Source organism: Zophobas morio, unplaced genomic scaffold (genome assembly GCF_036711695.1).
Source record: "Zophobas morio isolate AGI-343-1 ecotype UQ-CSIRO unplaced genomic scaffold, CSIRO_AGI_Zmor_V1 ptg000014l, whole genome shotgun sequence".
Lineage (NCBI taxonomy): Eukaryota > Metazoa > Arthropoda > Insecta > Coleoptera > Tenebrionidae > Zophobas > Zophobas morio.
Genome location: NW_026972119.1, coordinates 13,625,981 through 13,645,814, shown reverse-complemented (window position 1 = coordinate 13,645,814; position 19,834 = coordinate 13,625,981). Strand labels below are relative to the sequence as shown.

At 33.7% G+C, this 19,834-nt stretch overlaps 1 protein-coding gene across 1 annotated transcript in view; it reads right to left on the bottom strand.

Moving 5' to 3' along the window:
• LOC135128550 (proteoglycan Cow) overlaps nt 1-19,834 on the bottom strand; it is a 317,893-nt gene that overhangs the window by 64,841 nt on the left and 233,218 nt on the right. The window lies entirely within an intron of this gene.

Below are 19,834 nucleotides of genomic sequence, written 5' to 3'. Positions count from 1 at the left end.
CTTCAAGATTTCGAAGCATTCGGTTTTGTAGTTCCTGAGTAAATCAGTAAAATAAATTTACGCTTTCATTTATTTTCTTGAATCACCCTGTATATGCAAATCCAAAAAATATGAATGGAGTGATAGATCACAAGTACAGACTGATCATATTTTGTACATTTTAGATATGATTTATTCGGCAAATTTTCGAGCTGACGTCATCAAGTTTTTGGAGGGGATAAGCAAATATATTTTGACTAAATATTTATTATGCTCTTTATAACCTTAAAACATCTGCAAGATGTCAGAGCATTCCGTTTTGTAGTTCCTGATTAAAACAATAAAATATATTTACGCATTCATTAATTTTTTTGAGTCACTCTGTATATGCAAATCCAAAAAATATGAATGGAGTGATAAATGACAAGTACAGACTCATCATATTTTGTACATTTTAGATATGATTTATTCGGCAAACCTTCGAGCTGACGTCATCAAGTTTTTGGAGGGGATAAGCAAATATATTTTGACTAAACATTTATTATGCTCTTTATGACCTTAAAACATCTGCAAGATTTCAAAGCATTCGGTTTTGTAGTTTCTGAGTAAATCAGTAAAATAAATTTACGCATTCATTAATTTTTTTGAGTCACCCTGTATATGCAAATCCAAAAAATATGAATGGAGTGATAGATCACAGGTACAGACTCATCATATTTTGTACATTTTAGATATGATTTATTCCACAAACTTTTGAGCTGACGTCATCAAGTTTTTGGAGGGGATAAGCAAATATTTTTTGACTAAACATTTATGATGCTCTTTATAGCCTTAAAATATCTGCAACATTTCAAAGCATTCTGGTTAGCAGATTAAAAATTAAATTTCAAAATGTTGTTTTATAATTTTGATTTTTTTTCCAAAAATCTGGACGTTTCGGGTGAAAAGTCGATTCAGAGTTGTAAACTACATGTGTAGGACTATGTTATTTTATACAATTGAAAACCCATTTACTATGTACAATTTTGAAGTGACGTCATCGCATTAGTGGTGGGGATGATTAGACAAATTTTGGTTAGCGTTTTACCATCTACATGATATTCTTAATATAAGTACAAAATTTCACAACAATCGGTCGAGTACTTTCGGAGATTATCTGTCTAATAAAAATCCGGGACGGCAGACGGACGGACAGACGGACGGACAGACGGACAGACGGACAGACGGACAGACGGACAGACGGACAGACGGACAGACGGACAGACGGACAGACGGACAGACAGACGGAAATGGGAGACCTATTTCTTCGTCTTCTAGGGGTCATGAAAGATCGAGAAAACGTAAAAGTAGAGAGTCGACCGACGGACTCGATTACAATACTTCCTTTGCTTACGCTCGGGAAGTAAAAAGGTGGCATAAAGGGGGAATCGAACCCGTGACGTTCACGTTAGTTATTAATACGACGCTCTACGTACTGAGTTATTCGGGCGTTGGTCTATGTTCCTTTGATATTATTGTAAAAGGTTGTTACACAATGTGGATTTTTTGTAAAAATCGGGATGCGTAGGGTAAAAAAAATCAAGCGGATTCATAAATCACAGGTATATGTTATTTTATAAAATTTAAACAGCATTTACCATGCAAGCATTATTGATTGGGGAAAGCGAAACAACTTTTGGTTAGCGTTTTACTATCCATACGATATTCTAGAAATACGTATTAAATTTGACAACAGTCAGTTTAGTAGTTTTGGGTGCTATCCATCTAAAAAAATCGACCAATTTTTTTTAACTTTAGAGCTCTTGAAACGTCGAGAAAACATGAAAATAGAAGTTCAACGGATTGGGGTTTATTACAATACTTTCTGAACATTTGTTATAAATCTACTTTTATCCTACATGCCATTGGGATGTCTGTCTTCAATGCCAATTTTTGTTTCGGTTTTTAACGATGGTTCAGTTCTTTGTTGCTAAATTGACTTTCTAGAGGGCTAGGATTGCTTTGTTCGAAAAAAAAATCATTCTATGATTTTAAGTAGTTACAGTAAAACCTGTCTATGCCGGAATCGCGCGGGTCCAGAATTTTGATCCGTCTTAAACAGGGTTCCGGCTTTTACAGGAAACCCGGCTATGACGGAAAGTAAACCTCTATAAAACGGAAAACAATTTTTATTAAATTCAATACATAGGTACATCTAAAAGAATTATTTGAAATAGTCGTTTATTTTTCTTTGGTTCTTCGGCCATTGAGATATATTTTCCATTCTTGTTGTCAACTGCAAAAGGTTGGCTACACGCTCACCACTTTGCCATTCTTCTCTAATTTATTTTATGTTTTATAATTGCTTTTTTTTGCAACCGAACTTGTTGGCAAAGTTCTTTAAGACTCAAATTTTGCGGCCCGTGTACATTAATTAAATCCATTTTGCTGTTGTTGTTGGTCTTGTTTTGGGCCATTGCGAACACACATACAACCACGAGACACACTAATCAAATAAGAATTGAAAACAGTGACTTTGTGTTGACAAAAAATGCACCTGCAGGTCTACGAATTGAATTACATGTTTTTCGCAGAAATCATCAATTTTGTTCTCGCTTCCGTTTTACACAGAGTTGGGTGCATGTATTTTGATACCTTGGGACTTACAAACATTTTCCGTTTCCGCGTTATGCAGTTTCCGGCTTATACGGACCAAAATACATTAAATTAGGTATTTGAAAAAACGGGACTGCGGAAAATTTCCGCGATGAGCAGTTTTCCGCCTTCTACAGAGTCCGGCATAGACAGGTTTCACTGTATTTATTTGCGATTGTTTTTTAAGTATCTTTAAAGATTGTTGGTTTTTTAAAATTATTTTTAAATGTGATGAGATTGAGATTGACGCAATCCTGCTGGGTTTATTAACTAGACTAGACGTATATTTTCTGTTGTTCTAAGAACTTCATCTCTGATCGAATAGCGAACAAAGATAAATTAAAAAACAACGATCGAAGGATTAATTTTGAATCTAATGTCACAGCAGACAATTTTTTTTTATTTTTCAGTTCTCCAAGCAAAGCAGAGGGATCGTTACATAAATGTTTAAAACATGGCAGATTTTTCATTCCAAAAAAACATAAATCGTGAACAAAACATTTTCCTTGTGAATAATTTCAAAATCTGGTCTTAATTGAATTATTCCACGATCGATGAAGTTTTTCTGGTTTGTACCTAAAACACGTAGCCAGTTATTCGTACTTCGAATAATTACGGTGCGTAAAGTAATTCTCAGGAGTGCTTTGAGTTTATTGATTCAATAACCCTTGCATGAAATCTGTAGAATCTGTCTAATGCTCATTGTCGCAACATTGTTGGCATTCCATAATCATGAATGTCTCGTATAACAAAGCTATATTCCAACAAGCCGCCTACCAATTTACCGAAATCAATACAAGGGGTACATTTAGCAAGTATTGTTACGTAGGCATTGGCAATTAAGACGACAATAACCATAACTGATTGGTAGCGGCAGCGTTATAACCACTTACACATCCGTGTACTTACAAAACGTAACAGGCGATATCGTTTGTATATCACGTTAAAACGAAGTACAACCAGGAATACTAATTAGCAATTCTGTTTATCGCTTTTAAAATTGATGATCTGGTGGCAGAAGCACTCAAATTTACAAGACGAGCAGAAAACAAACTAGAATCCACCTGCATGGAAAGCAATGCAAATAATAAAACGAAAATTCGGATGTAAGAGACTTTAAAACAGGTACTCCACTTGAGAGTAGATGGCTTGAGGAGAACGTGCTTATATTTTATTAATTTTAATTCGCGAAGATCAGCAAGAATATTTTCTGATGTCTGCGGAAATGTGACGAGGAACATTAGTATTCAAATAGGAGACGTGGGATGAACGCAATTACTTCTTTCCTACTTCTCATTTCTTCCGAAATTATTTCTTGTAAACGGCGAGTGAAATCGTCATTACTATTATTATTACGATTAAAGCACCAACCTTGACGGAGATGGCTATCATTCATGAAACACATAAAATTTGCAATATTTCACACAAGTTCGTGTCAATTAAATGTAAAACTCAGTAAAAACTTGGAAAGCTTCATTATGTGAATATGTAACTAGGCCAAGAACTTTTACGTTCAAACTTTTATAATAAAATCTTGGCCGCATCGGAAACTTGCTCACGAAAATTGTTAAGCCATTACGAGTTAACGATTTTTCGAGCCCCTTGTTTCTTTTTTTGACACGAATTTAATTTTTCATTTAAGACTAACGCGCTGTTTTTCACGTGTTTTAATGTTGTTTTAGGCATCCCGCATCGATTATAAAAGCGATCTTACGTCTTATCGGACTTTACTGGATTTTCCTTGCGTTTGTTTTCATTTCTGACTTGATCGAATTCTGATGTTTGCTACTGTTTGCTTTTCCTATCATTTATTTGCTTATCTGGTGGTGATCCCGTGCTCATTCTTTTTGTTGCCACTGTATTTCTAAAATTCTGATTTAATGGAATATAAATGTTCTTCGATGGAAAATGTGCTTATAAGGATTTCCAGGTTCAGGTTACTTATTTTTAGAGCTCGGTTTAGCATGTTCACACTTTTAAACTTGCGAATTGGAGATATTTGGTACGTTATATTTTTAGACGTCTCCTTAATAAGTGTCCTTGTTTAATTAAACTTAACTAGGACAATTAAAAATAATAATAGGACCCTCAAGTTTGAGAATCCCTTATTTGGAAGGGCTCTGAGAAATAGTTTCCTCAAAGGGAAGGACCAAAGTTTCTCACGATAAGAGGCTGATAGTTGAAAACTTGTTGTAAAATATATATTGAAGTTCATGAAGCTCATTATTTACTGTCTTCAAAATTGTATCGTTAGTAAATTAATTTAGTAAACTTGTTAAAAGTATGAGAAAACTCTTTTAGCTTCAATTTATCATGAAAGCTTGTGTTTTTACAAAGAACAAGTGTGACAATGACTTTATAAACAAATTTAGTTATTTTGACAGCCTTAGTTGGCAACCATGCAACTTACTGTTGAATGTTGGCAAACTGAGCTTCGAAAAATGTCAAGTTAGGTTTGAGACGAAGTGTAAGTGTACGTTACAGATTTGGTAACAATTGTTAAAAAATCTTACTTGGGTGCAAAAGATACGCAGAAATAATGGTTTGAAGGTGACAAATGTCAATTATCTGTAAAATTTGAATTATCCCACATTATGAAATCAGGAATACCAACCCACGAAACAATGCTTTAAGAGGGTCCATAAAACCGTTGATTTTAGCTTTCACTATTTTTCAAAATTAGAGTCTTAATATTTTGGTTTAATTTTTTTATATCATTATTATTCATTTTGAATTATCACTAGAAAAAGCTTTTCGTAATACATTTGAATTTTGTTTCAAATGTGTAGTTTTTCTATTCTTAAGGCAAACCATTTTTGAGTTTCCCCGATTCAAGAAACACGTTTAAGCTGAAAACAGTGGTGGAAACTGCCTTACGAAATTTCCATCAATAATAATGATATTGATTTTTAAATATATGCGATGAAACATTTCACTAAAATACAAGTTAAATATATTTAAAATTTCATAGTAACAGGTTTATTAAAAATTTAGGTAAATAAATACAATGAAAAAAACCCGTTTTTTCGACAAATTATAAAATTTGATTGTGTGAAATTTCATTTATTTTATGATTACTTCTATAACTTAAAAAAATGTAGGTAATACAAATGAAAAAAAAAAACATTCAGTAAGGATAGGATTCATTTGATGCAGAAACGAAATATCGGTTATATGTGGTACACATTCCATAAAAGAAAGTAATTGTTAGAAAACCAGGGCAGATTCATAAATCACGAGTACATAAAATTTAGATAACCTTCAAATGTTTCAAATGTGTTGTTTTTCTATTCTTAAGGCAAACCATTTTTGAGCTTCCCCGATTCAAGAAAGACGTTTAAGCTGAAAACAGTGGTGAAAACTGCGTTACGAAATTTCCATCAATAATAATGATATTGATTGTTAAATATACGTGATGAAAAATTTCACTAAAATACAAGTTAAATACAGGGTTAGTCACGAGAGAATTACTTCTGAAAATTATTTTTACGCAACCCAAAATACTAATACCCTGTACCACTTGATATTATCTAAATTTAAAATGAAATGCCTAATCCATGATTGCTTCGACTTTGACAGTGTCACTTTGACGTTAATTAATTTTTAACATTTTTTTTTCATCGTTGACTCGCCTCTAGAGCCCCATTGGATCGACGACATACAGTCAGATCAATCTGGGCTATACTGAAGCCGTAAGTGCTCTACCAATGTTGTTCGCCGCTAATGTGCATGTGTTAATTCGCTATCTCTGCGTCACCTAGAGCCTCTTCGAAGTGCAAATCCGCAACCTCTGGACTTCTTCGGCCATCCATTTACAAAAAAGCCGTAGCATCCCCCCAAAATGCCCAACATTTTCAACAGATTAGTAGTTAAATTATTTACTTACTTGTTTGAGTTTGTGTTGTAACCTTTGAATAAAATGCCGTAAAAGGAATTTTTAGAAATAATTTTCTCTTGATTATTCGGTTGTAAAAGATCAAGAGACACATTGACAAATTTATTAGCGGCGCCGGAGGAGATTTCCGACTGGCTGCGGTACCACCATGGACACTCGCGTAACCTCCTTTTCCACAATTGTCAAAATGAGATTGCCAAACTCAAAGCAATCATGGATTAAGCATTTCATTTTAAATTCAGTTAGTATCAAATGGTACATGGTATTCGTATTTTGGGTTGCGTAAAAATAATTTTCAGAAGTAATTCTCTCGTGACTAACCCTGTATATTTAAAATTTCATAATAACAGGTTTTTTAAAAATTTATTAAAGGAGCTATTACGTTCTGAAAATATATTGAAAATCCCAAAAGCTAAAGGTAAATAAATACAATGAAAAAAATCCGTTTTTTCGATAAATTATAAAATTTGATTTTGTGAAATTTCATTTGTTTTATGATTACTTCTATAACTTAAAAAATGTAGGTAATACAAATGAAAAAAAAAACCATTCAGTAAGGATAGGATTCACTTGATGCAGAAACGAAATATCGGTTACATGTGGCACATATTCCATAAAAGAAAGTAATTGTTAGAAAACCAGGGCATATTCATAAATCACGAGTACATAAAATTTAGATAACCTTCAAATGTTTCAAATGTGTTGTTTTTCTATTCTTAAGGCAAACCATTTTTGAGCTTCCCCGATTCAAGAAAGACGTTTAAGCTGAAAACAGTGGTGGAAACTGCGTTACGAAATTTCCATCAATAATAATGATATTAATTTTTAAATATATGTGATGAAACATTTCACTAAAATACAATATATTTAAAATTTCATAATAACAGGTTTATTAAAAATGTATTAAAGGAGATATTACGGTCTGAAAATACATTGAAAATCCCAAAAGCTAAAGGTAAATAAATACAATGAAAAAAATCCGTTTTTTCGATAAATTATAAAATTTGATTTTGTGAAATTTCATTTATTTTATGATTACCTCTATAACTTTAAAAAATGTAGGTAATACAAATGATAATACATGTGACACATATTCCATAAAAGAAAGTAATTGTGAGAAAACCAGGGCAGATTCATAAACCACGAGTACATAAAATTTAGATAACCTTAACTACGCAAAAAGAGACGTCATTAAATTATTATTGGTGGAGGTATTAGACAAATTTTCAACAATCGATCCGGTAGTTTCTAAAATTTTTTGTCTAATAAAAATCGTCACAGACAACAGACAGACGATAGACAGACGACCGATAGTCGACAGACAAACAGACAACAGACAATCAAGAAACAAGCGGAAATATGAAAGTTTTTCATACTCTAGGGATCATGAAACGTCTAGAAAACATGAAATTAGTCATTCGCCCGATGGATTTTCTAAGGTTAGGTCAGCTCAAGTCAGGTTTACGCTCCAGTAAAAGTTAATTCAAAATTAAGGACAGTCTAAGTCCGGTTTTCCAAAGAAACTATAAAATTTAATTTTTTGATTTAAATAATCCTTCTACAAAATAAAAATAATAATGATTTATTAATCTATATACTTTTGGTGGAATAAATAAATAATCAACAAAGTAAAACCTAAAACTTTGGATGGTAAACGTTGTTTAAATTTTGTAAACTAACATTCTTCTGTACTTGTGGATTATGAATCCACTTTGATATTTTTAATCTGTACCTAGAATGTCTGGAAAATTAGATAAGTCTATTCAGAGTTAATAATAGGTATAAACAATATAAAAAATAAGGATACATTATTAAGACACAGATAACAGCGCATGTTACAACTGAAATTTTGAGATAACGCAATGAGGATTTTAAAGTCACCCTTTTCATAGTTTCCGAGTTATATTTTTAAAAAAATTAAAAACTGCATGAATTAAAAGTGGGGATTGATTAATAATCCACAGGTATAAAAGCCAATTATTTTGTACGTTCGTTTTAATTTCACAACACTCGAAATATTTAAGCTGTCATTTTAGAGTATACCGACAAGTGTTTTATAATTATATCCAATAAAAACGATAGGCTGCCTGTTCACGCTATGATCACGGAAAAGGACCTAAATCTGAGAGGATTTCAGGGAATCTAGACAAATATAGAATGTGAAAGCATTTGAGAGAACCTGAGAAATAAAGAATTGGAAAAATCAGGAAGAATCAAAAAGGATCAGAAGCAATCGGATGAAACCCGGGATAATTTCAGGGAATGCTAGAAGAATGTAGAAAAATCTAGAGGTATTTTGAGAAATTAAAAAAAAAAATAGAAAATTAGAATTAGAAAACTTTGGAACAGTCCTCAGGAATCTGAAGCGATCTGGGAAAATTTGAAAGAATCTTGCAGAGTTTGAAACGATTTGAAAGTTGAAAAATTTTGAGACAATTTGAGGGAATCTGAGAAGTTTGGGAAAAATCTGAAGGAATCTAGGAGAATCTGAAAGAGTTTGTGATAATCTGAAACATTTGAAAAAAATCTGAAGCAATCTAGGAGAAATTAGAAGATTCGGAAAAAGATGAGAGATTTATAAAGAATCTGAAGGAATCTAAAGGAATCTGAGACATTTTAAGAGAAACTCAAATAATTTCGAAGAATCTACAAAAATCTAAAGGAATCTGGAAGAATCTAGAAGAATTTGGAATAGTCTGCAGGCATTTGAAAGGATCTGAAGGAATCTGAAACGATCTGAATACAACTGAAAAGACTGGAAAAATCTTGAGGAGTTAAAGTTGAGAGAATCTAAAATCAATCGAAAGAATCAGAAACAAACTGAAAGCAGCCAGAAGCATCTGGAATAATCCGAAAGAATCAGAAAAAAATCGAAAGAAGGATCGTAAAGAAAATGAAAGAGTCTGAAAGCATTTGAAGGAATCTGAGGGAATCTGAACGAATCTAAGAAAACCTGACATAATCAAAAAGAATTAGAAAGTAACAGACGGAAACGACTCTAGATTCTGGAAGAATCTGAGGGAAGTTGAGGGAACATGAAACAAAGAATCGGAAAAAAAATCACGAAGAATCATAGGGGATCGGAAGGAATTGGAAGCAATGTGAGAGAATTTTAGGCAATCTGGAAAAATATAGAAGAATGTAGAAAAATCTAGAGACATTTTGAAAAATTTAAATAAACTTAGAAGAATCTTGAGAAATCTGGAAAAATTTGGAACAGTCTGCAGGAATCTGAAGCGATCTGGAAAAATTTGAAAGGATCTTGAAGAATTTGAAACGATTTCAACGGTGAACAATTCTGAGAGAATTTGAGAGAATATGAGAAAGTTCGAAAAAATCTGAAGAAATCTGAGAAAATCCAGCAGAAACTGAGAGAATCCGAAACAATTTGTGATAGCCTGAAAAATTTGTAAAGAATCTGAAGCAATCTGAAGGAATCTTCGCGAATTTACAGGAAACTGGGGGAATCTGAAAGAATCTAAGGGAAATCGGGGGATTCGGAGAGAATCTGACAGATTTTGAAAGAATCTGAAGGAATTTGAAGAAATTTGAGCGAATCTGAGAGAATCTCAAATAATAATTTATAAGAATGTACAAAAATCTAAAGAAGTCTGGAAAATCTAGAGACATATTTTTTTCGTACCCTAGGGGTCATGAAACGTCGAGAAAACTTGAAACATTCATTGGATGGTTCCTATCCTTAAGTTACGCTTGTGAAGTAAAATATAGATATCAGTCACAGTGTAAAAGGAAACATTCGATGGAATTTGAAGCCACACGGGCGACAGAACATATAATAAAAATCAAGGCGAATTCATAAATCAGGACTATAGGACTATATTATTTTATAAAATTTAGATAACTTTTACTACGTAAATTGTTTGTAGCGAAAGTGGGGGAAATTGTGTGACGTTTTACTATCAGTCTACACGACAATCTTCAATCACATATAAAATCTGACAACAATCGGTCCAGTAGTTTGGGAGATTATCCGTCTAATAAAGATCGATACACACATACACAGACAGACGGAATCGGGGGATGTATTTTTTGTACTCTAGATCTCCAAAAGGTCGAGAAGACATGAAAGTAGTCATTTGCTCTTATAAATATCTCCTTAGCTCACGCTCGGGAAGGAAAAATTAACACAGTTATTGTGTATTCATGTTAATAAGCAAATTATTTGAAAGAAACATTTCTTTCCAAAAAAGTTAAATTAATATCAGAACTGAATTCCGGTTTCAGTTAAAAACAAATTCTTAAGTTTGTATTTCCATTATTTAATTTTTACTTCGGAATATTTAATTCTTGAAAAAAAAAAATAGGAAACGACTTCCTTTAGGTGGTACGTTGATTTCTTGACAAAAAAAAAGTTTAATGTTTAATAGCTTGTTATATAGTATAAATTTAACTTCCGTTTTTTTTAGCGTAAGCAAAGGAATTATTGTAACAGACTCCATCCGGCGAACGGTTTCATGTTTTCTGGCATCCGTACGCCTAGAATATGGAAAGATAGATGTCTTGTTTCCGTCTGTTGCCTGTTTGTAATCTGTCATGTGTGTTCTCTGTGTTGATAAATATCGAAATAGAATATTAGATAGAAAATTTCCGAAAGGCGAATGTCTCACTATTTAAACTACTTTTGGGAAATATACATCTTATTTGTAGAATAATCTCACAAATGATTTTCTCAGCAGTCAGGAGATCCTGAATAGTGGGTCCAAAGCGAAAAGATGTTTCAGAACATTTTTGAAAAAAGAAAAAGATACTGAACATGTGCTTTGAACAAAATGGTGAACATTTTCGACATTTTGATGTTTAACCACAATAAATTTGTTTCTTTTTACTGTAATGAATTAGCTTCATTTCCTAATAAGATGTGAAGAATTTAGACAACCAACTATACAGATTCCTGTGGTATTTGTATTTGGATATTTAGTAAAATCTGCATAGTGAGAGGCGGCACGCTTTCATCACCACTTCGATTCTAGAATCGTTGTAGTAGTAATAATTTTTAAATTTTTCGTAGGAAGATTTTGCATGATAGTTATTGGTGTGATGAGTGTATCTACAAGAGATAGTTAATTTGTTTTGTTAGTGTTAGTGTGAACATCTACTCTCAATTATCAGTTTAGTGCCTGGATAGATTAAATGGAACCTTTTTAGTTAAAACCCAGATTAGAAATTTCGATGCTCGAAGCGCTTCAAATATTTATGGACTGATGAAATTTCGATACGAAAACTTGCTACTTCGCGCAACAAAAGGGTTAAAGATTTCACAAGATTAGAGATGAGAGCGTTGCGTTCGACGTTCGTATACAAGTTTTAAAAAGTAATATCCGTTTCAGATGTTTTAGTAAAAGTTTGCAAGTTTTGTAAGATGGAGATGTATCCAACTGAATTCAGTAACTTTTTTTTATGTACTTTACATTTATTGCAGGTTTATCAGAATCGCAGAAAGGGTAAATAAAATTCTCTAAATCGGCCCCTGATTGAAAACTTAAAGATTTTGCAGTTTACGGCTGGCCATTTCGACTTTTGGAAGCGTATACCGACCTTAGCATTCCGCTTTATTTTCATTTTATGAGAATTTTGTCATCGCTCACCCCATCTGCCTTTATAGATTTTCAGTTGAATGTATTTAATACACAATTTTGCAGGCGGCGGCGTTTAAATTCGTGTGCCGTGGAAACCATACATCATTATCTGTTTACGCAATTATTGTTGGTGCCGTTAATAAAAAATCCAAAACCACTCCACATAGGTTTAAATTAGGGTAAATATTTATTCGGAGTGATTTGCGCAGGTAAAATACACAACAAAGCGTAGCCGAGAACAAAATTAAATTTTCCATCGGCCTCGCAAAATTTTTGTTTCATAATCAAATTCGCTACAATTACATTATCGCATCGGTACGTTAACTGACTCCCCTTCACACAAAATTTCATCGGATTAGACTCAGTTTCCCAAACTACGAAAAAACGTTTCGTTATATTTATGGAAGGCAATTTGGTTTTTTCCGGATAACTGCAAACCATCTCAAAACGTTTTTTAATCCCAGGAAATATAAAAAAATTGCTGGGATGTGATCGCTCCAGATTGCTTGTACAAGGGACAGGGATGAAAAACACAACACTGAATAAAAGTGATCGGCTTTTGGCTCCTTTTGGGTTACAAAACAGCCTTCGAGGGGATGAATGTATCAGTTCGCTGTATTTTCACATTTTCACCCTTGTAGTAATCTCTCCATATATCTGATTCCCGAGGGATCGAACGGCGTTCGTTGACCTTTTCGCTGAATTTTCCCTGGACTATAGTTAATTACCTAAAAACGGACATTTCTGAGACTGCATGTTGTTAATTTAGAGCCATTGGTGGTTATTTTTTTCACCATCAATTGAGTGGAAAATGGGAAACTGTACGAAACATAATTAAACTGGAATAAAATAAAATTAGATGTGACATCGATTAACGGCAGGCTGCGATGGTGAGCAGTCACGCAAATAGAATTCATTTGTGTTAAATTAACAGGAGTGTAGATGGTCCATAGAATAAATTCAGGGGGAAAAACAAAAAAATCAAGCTAACGCTTCCAACGAATGTTCACTAGTTACGGTTTATTGCACAGTTTTTGATAAAAATGGAGTTTGACTAACATATGATAATAATTCTGACAACAGAGAACAACTCTGGATTAACGTATGCACAAATGACATCAATTTAATTCTAGGGGTCGTTAAATCTTTAATAGCCGACTTTCCGGGTTTTATATTTTGTGTGTTGGGTGATTATAATTTGCCAAATTTATGGGCGGAACAGTGCTAATGACTGTGATCTTTCAGTTAATTTTTATCTGCAGCGGAAAAAAACGGTCTGCTGTACTTGAATTTTAAACATCATCTTCTAATCTACTTAATCATATTTTAAATGTGTTCAGTTTAGACTTATTTTTTGTAATTCTGTATCCATATGATCTCCTATTGTGTCAGTTATCATTAGTTCATGTCGTGTTTATTTCTAAAGTGTGGTCTGATTTTACGACAGCACTGGACTTGTTTTTGTCACATATTAAGCACTGCTTTTCAACGAACATCATATGGGATGAACTCGACGCACTGTAAATTGTCAAAGGTAGTATAAACACTTAAAAAATGGGGTTTGTGGCATTATCTTCCTCAAATTTTTGGAATAAGCTTTCAAGGTAAATTTGAGTCGTAGATAAATATTCACATTAGTAATGTACTTACTTCAAAAACAAGGAATATAAGATTCATTTATAGCCAGGCAACAATATTTTCAAACATCCCGCCGATGTTTCCGTATAGGTTCAACTTTAAAGTTATTGTGTAAGCTTAGACACTGACTTTGTAGGCACGTGATCACTCCATCTGTTTGGTAAACTTATTAGTTATCGCTTGTTGAATATATATTATTTTTGTATTGACATTCTGAGATATATTACTTCAGATTCAGATGGCACTGAAATTAGTCCACTCTTTGTTGCAGATTCCATGGCAGTTTATAAAAACAACTGAATGATTCTCTTGGTTGCAGATGTTGGTAACGGTTGTAATCAGTGGTTCGAGCTTCCGGAGTTAATATATGGGTTATTAATTTGAAGTGGGGCTTGGTAAGGACGAAAATGATTCCAAGAAGTGTCCTTTAGGTAAGATTGATGTCGTGGGCCGCTATAATGAACACATTAAAGTGTTGTAACGTTTCATATTTGAAATGCCCTCTGTTAAATCTATAGATGCCATATATGAGCAGGAACGTGGCGGAATTTAAATTTTATAATGCAGTATGTTCAAGAAAACAGATTAAGATTCTGGTAATAAAAATTCTGTTAGAATGACAGTTTTCAGTTTTTGGAATTGAAGCATACAGAAATTGGTGTCAGCAGTGGGATTTGACGAATACTGAAATTAGTCCAGGAAGTTAAGAAGAATCGAAAAAGATGGTTTTATGTACAGAAAGACAAATTTCGATTATAAAATATGATTAATTTGCAAAATGAGAATACCTGGGAAAGTCTCAGAACGTTCTAGAATGTTTCATCTTGTAAATTATAAGGGTTTGAAACTATTTTCAGAATAAATGTTTGAAAGCTTTATCATTTTCAAAAATAATGCCCTCGAAATACTGAAATCTGAGTACCGATCAAAATAACTTTTTATTTCTTTTGGAAAAAGTGTTGCATGAATAATATCGAAATATTTTTTGAAGTTTTTCGAAATCCTCAAAAGTGTTGTGAAAATCAGCTATACTAAACTTCGAAGTAGGACGACAATAATACAGTTTAAAAATGCTTTGGTAACCCCATAAGAGCTGTGGGTAGCGCCTTAAAACCATGTGTGTACAAAGTTCTAGAAGATTCTGGATTGTTAGAACACTCAAAGCGACATTCAAGAAAAATTCTAAGTCTAGGCGACGAATCAAACCTAAAATACTAAATTCTACAGAAAGTCTTCTGTTACTGGTACTTCTGGTTTAACGATGAGCCGAAATAAAGAAGAAACAAGTATAAGCAAGAAAAGAAAGTAAAGAAGATGCTGAGGGGCCGGAAAAGAAAGTCTTTAGACGAAAAAGTACGAATTATTGGGTAAAATCATAAGAATAATACAAGTAAAAAAAACTAAAAAAACACCTAGATTTGTTTACATAGTTTGTTTGTTACAAGTAAAGATAATACAGGGTTTCTATAAATGATTATAAGGGCGTACTTGACCATGGATTTCAAAAATTCCACTTCGTTCTCAGTTGTCATCAATATAATTTGTAACTTGTCATTTAAAGTCATCGTTTTAATTGTTTTAACGTTTTTTAAGTGTGAACTACAGTAATTCTCGTTAATCTAGGCTCAAAACAACAAAACAGTCGTTTTCAAAACTCTTGGTGCTTGCCTACGCAAATTTTGTTTTTGTGCCAGGAAGCGAAGGTCGTGAAAATGGTTTATTCTGTTGAACAAGACACTTGCATTGTTATGTCTTGTTATCGTAATGAGACTTTCGTAAACCGAAGAGTGGGAGCATTTTGAACCGTTTGTAAGTAAGAATATCTGGCCAAATACCCTGATTTGCAAATTCAAGAAACGTCATTAGAGGCTCACATTAGAGATGTAATCAACAGATTTGTTCGAACTGGTAGTCTCAACAAAAAGAAATCTTCAAACATTTTCGACATGTACTGTGATGTTTAACCGCAGTAAAGTTGTTTCTTTTAATTATAATGAAATAGTCTTATTTTTTAAAAAGATATGAAGCACTGAGGCAACCAGTTATACAAATGCATGTGGTATTTGTCGTGCGTCCTTGGGCACTTGGTAAAGTTCAAATCTGAGAGGCGGCACCTTTTCATGACTTACTTCGACCCTATAATCATTTGTAGAAACCCTATATAAGCGTGTTAAAAAAGATATACAAATTGCGACGAAACTCCACGTGTCGGTGACGGCGATGGTGTCAGTTGGGAGTTTTGCCGATATTTTGAGGGTTAGTACCGCTGAAAACAAGACACGTTACGCAATGTGATTACCTTCACATTACGAGGGTGGCGCCTTTGTCGGGAGGCGGTGTGCTCGGGCGCCAGCTCCCTTTCTGGTGGGCGGCTCTCGGTACTCGTATCCCGGTTTCCAGTCAGCGAAAATTCGCTTCTTGCAAAATGTTAAGTATTGTTACGTTTGACAGGCGAATAATTATTCGGGCGTAGGTAAAACTCAACGATTTATTTCTTAATAACTGGTATTTACACGACTAACGATTATGTACAGAAATTATTCCGACGAGTTTCATTGGACGCGCTTGGCTGACTTCACTAGCTGAATAATCCATTCCCGACGGTCGTCTCTATTTAAACCCATACTTCTCTGATCGAGATCTTTCACGAACATCCATCGCGACTCCGCTTCGTGACTTCCCTGGACGCCGCTTCGAGACTTCCGGTAACCGGCCCCAGACTTGTCTTTATGCGTACGTCGCTCGGCCGTCGATGAGTCATCGTTCATCGACACACATATTAGAAAAACTCATAGGCGTCGCACCGGGGCGGTTATGGGTTTATTTCGTAACAGTATATTAAAAGGGGATATCAAAGAAACATAGTATTAATTAAAGATAAAGATGGTAACCGGATGGGTGGGATAAGAAAATGTGTGAAGATGGAAAGAAAACTTCTAAACAAATGACGAAGAGTCTAATATGAGAAAGCTTGGAATAATAGGAAACGAAATCCAGGACCCAACGAAAGAGGCAGTTGAACAAATAGTTAAGGCGCTAAAAAATAATAAGGGTTCGAAAGGAAAAAGCAAAAATCTACAAAAAAAAAAAAAATGGAAATCAGAAAAAGAAGAATACTACGTAGAATTTTTGGAGGGAAAGGAAGTATTGTTACGTTGAACAGGTGAATAAATTTGGCGTGGATGAAACTCAACAATTTATTTCTTACTAACTCGAATTTACACGATTAATAATTATTACTCTTGACTCAACTAGCTGAATAATCAGTTCCCGACGGTCGCCTCTATTAAACCCGTATTTCCTTCTAGAAGTCGCCGATCGGGATCTTTCTGGATTGCCGTTCGCGTCTTCCGTTTCCAGGCTTTTCTTTAGTGCTCTGGCGGCCGCTGATGAGTCATCTCCGTATATACCAGAATAAACACACATACTAGAAGAACCATAGGTATCGTAATAGCCTAAGAATTACAAATACACTCCGAATACGACCACTAGAATGGTCAGGGCACCTAGGGAGACGACAGGCAAATCAGGGATATCGGACATCACCAGAAGGGAAAAGAAAGAAGGGAAGATCACGAAGGAAATGGAGAAGCGCAATATTTTAAGACGTAAAAGAAGTGGCAATTAGTAAATGGAGACAACCCCGAAAGACATCAGAGAGAGATGGAAAACGGTCATACAAAAATGGGTCTCAAAAGTCTATATATAATGTAAATGTTCGTATAAAACACGCAAAAATTCACTTATTCAACTTAATTTTAGTAATTATGTATTTAAAGTTATGGATGTTTTTACTTTTACCTTATTCACACTTCATAATTTCTCAATAGACCTCGAAAATCATCACTTGAGAGCGGATTTCTAGGTTTAATGCTTTTTGTGAAAAATATAAGCACTTCAAAACTTTTTTATATCTGTAACTATGATACAATTTGGAGTCATTTGACACATTTTTTTTATGCTTATTTGCTTTTTTTTCAATTTTATGCATATTAAAACTTATATGCTTATTTAATGCTTTTTTCGACGAATATGAGTTTTAATGCATATTTTGTTCAAATGCCGGCCTTGTCGGGATGACAAATACTTGTTAGTTAGCCGTATCGTATCGTATGCATTTTACCTGGACTTGACCATTGAAGTACATTTACTCAAGACTCTTTCTGTGAATAGGTTCCGGTCGTTTGGGTAATAAAATTTTATTATAGGATTGGAAAAATACTCCATAGATTTTATGACTTTAAATCCTTACTTCCGTTGATAATGAATTAAAGCTTTTAACCAGATGTTCTTTTTCGGCATTTTGCGGCAAGGCCGTTGAAGATTTTCTAGAAAAAAGGATTATTGTACCCATTTACCTACCTTAAAATTTTTCTAATGGAAACTTTTAAGTAAATGAACCGTTTATTTCACAACCATCAGTCTATCGCATCTGTCGTAGTATAGTGTTATACGTGGTTCTCCCTTGTTACATGTTGAGTTCTTTTTGGTAATATTACTGATATTTTAAAAGAATGCTGAAAGTAAAATCGACGCCGGATGAGTGGATAACGAATTTTCCAGAATTAAAATTAGAAAACAACAAAATATTTCGCAGAGCTTGTGTGAAAACCGTAAGCCCACTAATTTTTTTTTATCTATTTTCCTTTGTTAATCCTGTATATGTACGTTGTTTTAGATTCAAAGTGATAAAAAATATAACGTGACGCAACATGTCAGAACGACTCTTCATGTAGAAAGGAAGAAAATGTTTAAAGTTTCTAAAATTAGACAGCAGACCATACATGAATCTGTTGCATCTACTTCCACAAAAGATGAGCAGTTTCAGTTTAATTTCGATTTATGTAAAATGATGATCCAGTCCAATATACCTTTAAAAAAATTGGAGAAAGGCCCTCTTCAAGAATTCCTTGAAAAACACTGCAATCGACATATTCCGGTTGAAAGTACTCTCCGAAAAAATTATGTAGGCCCAGTGTTTCAGCAAGTTTACAACGAAATTAAACATCGCATTGGAGTTATAATAATTATTTATAGTTCGCTGTCGATGAAACAACCGATAGTTGTGGAAGGTACGTGGCAAGTTTAATTGTTGGAATCTTAAATGAAAATTTCCCTAGTCGAGGGTAGGTATGTAGTAAGTTTGAAAATGTTAGATAAAACAAATGGCAATTCGATTACCAGATTTGTAAATGACAGTCTTACGTCACTATTTTTGCCAAATGCCGTAACGTCGAATAAAATTTTATTGATGATCTCGGATGCAGCTCGTTTTATGTTGAAAGCAGGGAATAATCTAAAAATATTGTACCCCAATTTAATTCACTCTACTTGCATTGCCCACGGTTTAAACAGAGTGGCTGAAGGAATACGTTTGCAGTTTCCTAGTGTTAATAAATTAGTGGCAAATGGTAAAAAGATTTTTGTTAAAGCCCCACTAAGAGTGCAACATTTTAAGGAAAAATTTCCAAACATACCATTGCCCCCAGAACCGATTATAACGAGGTGGGCAACATGGTTACAGGCCACATTTTATTATGACAAATATATCAAAGAATTTGAGGAAGTAGTTACGGAGTTTAGCGAAGATTCTTCTCAATCGATTAAAGATTGCATAAATATTTTGGAAAACAAAGATTTGCGACAAGATCTAGCTTTTCTAAGAAGCAATTATCAATTCGTATGTGAGGTAATAGAAAAGTTAGAAAAACCCAACATGTTGTTGGTAGATGCCATAAACTTAGTGAAAGAATTTAAACAACAAGCAAACGCAGTAAGGGGTGATATTGGTACTAGAGTATCTCAAAAACTTGAAGAAGTGTTAAATAAAAATGCAGGTTTTGGTGTTCTTTCCGACGTTGCTCGTGTTTTACAAGGCCAGAAGGTGGAAAATTTGGAGTTAGATTCAACATTAGTTGCAAAATTCAAATTTGCGCCAACAACGAGTGTGGATGTTGAACGCACATTCTTCAATTTTAAACACATTTTAAATGATCGGCGAAAAAACATATTACAATCATAAATTGTTTAAAAAAAAACTGAAATACGGGTGTAAAATATAAAATGTAGGATTATTGTAAAATATTTTATC